This window comes from Mastomys coucha, unplaced genomic scaffold, assembly GCF_008632895.1.
Source record: "Mastomys coucha isolate ucsf_1 unplaced genomic scaffold, UCSF_Mcou_1 pScaffold5, whole genome shotgun sequence".
NCBI classification, from domain to species: domain Eukaryota; kingdom Metazoa; phylum Chordata; class Mammalia; order Rodentia; family Muridae; genus Mastomys; species Mastomys coucha.
Window position 1 is genome coordinate 101,669,200 of NW_022196911.1, and position 1,420 is coordinate 101,670,619.

Consider the following 1,420-nt stretch of genomic DNA (forward strand, 5'->3'; position numbering starts at 1 on the left):
AAAAAAAAAAAAAAAAAAAAAAAAAAAAAAAAAAAAAAAAAAAAAAAAAAAGAGACACACAAGTGCCTTGGTACTGATTTACTTAGAGACAAGGCCTCACTCTGTAGCCTACACGAGCCTTAATTTCATAGCAATCCTCCTGCTTCAGATCCCAAATACTGGAACTACAGATTTGTATCACTACACTTGGGGCTCATTGATTCTGAAGATGGTCTTTTCAGCATTCAGTGCAGGAGATACAGGACACTATGGATGGATGAGAAGGAAGAGGAAGAGAAGGATGAGGATAAGGAGGAAGAGGAGGAGGAGGAGGAGGAGGAGGAGGAGGAAGAAGAAGAAGTAGGAGCAGCAGCAGAAGAAGAGGAGGAGGAGGAGGAGGAGGAAGAGGAAGAGGAGGAAAAGGAGGAGGAGGAGAAAGGAGGAGGAAGAAGAAGCAGCAGGAGCAGCAGCAGAAGAAGAGGAGGAGGAGGAAGAGGAGGAAGAGGAGGAGGAGGAGGAGGAAGAAGAAGAAGCAGCAGCAGCGGAGGAGGAGGAGGAGGAGGAGGAGGAAGAGGGGGAGGAGGAGGAGGAGGAGGAATCAGCAGCAGCAGCTGCTCACCTGAACTTTACATTTTATTGCAAAATTAACTCACAAAGGACTTGGACTGTAAATGTGAAGTAAAAAGGGAAAAATCTTTGAATTTAAGGCAGTGCAAAGAGTTCTTAAATTGATATTCAGCACCATTCATAAGTGGAAAAATACACAAACTGAATGCCAGCCATATAAAAACTTCTGTCTTAAATTTTTAAAAATTGGGGCCTAGAGTGATAACTCAGTGGTTAGGAACATTGGCTGTTCTTCCAAAGGATCCAGGTTCAATTCCCAGCACCAACATGGAAGACTACAGTTGTCTGTAACTCCAGTTCTAGGGGATCTGACTCCCTCAAAGAGACATACACTCAGGCAAAACACCAAAGCACAAGAAATGAAAACAAATACCTAGTTTTTGACCTTTTAAGACAGGGTTTCTCTGTGTAGCCCTGGCCATCCTGGAACTTACTTTGTAGACCGAGCTGGCCTCGGACTCACAGATCTATCTGTTCTGCCTCTCAAGTGCTGAGATTAAAGGTGTATGCTACCACCTCTAGGCTATAAATAACTTTAAAAAGGTTGAATAAGAAAAAATGATATTAAAAAACTAATTGTATTTATTTGTATGTATGTGTGTGTGTTCACACACATGTACATGCCATGGCACGTGGGTGGAGTTCAGAGGAAAACCATGTAGCTTTCAGGGACCAAACTTGGGTCACTAGATTTGACAGCAAACACCTTTCTCTCCTGCGCCATGTCAGTGCCTCCAAACTTTTGCCTTGAAGAGATCCTTAGGAGGATTAAGCACACACATTCTGTACATATATCCATAGAGAGAAACATCTG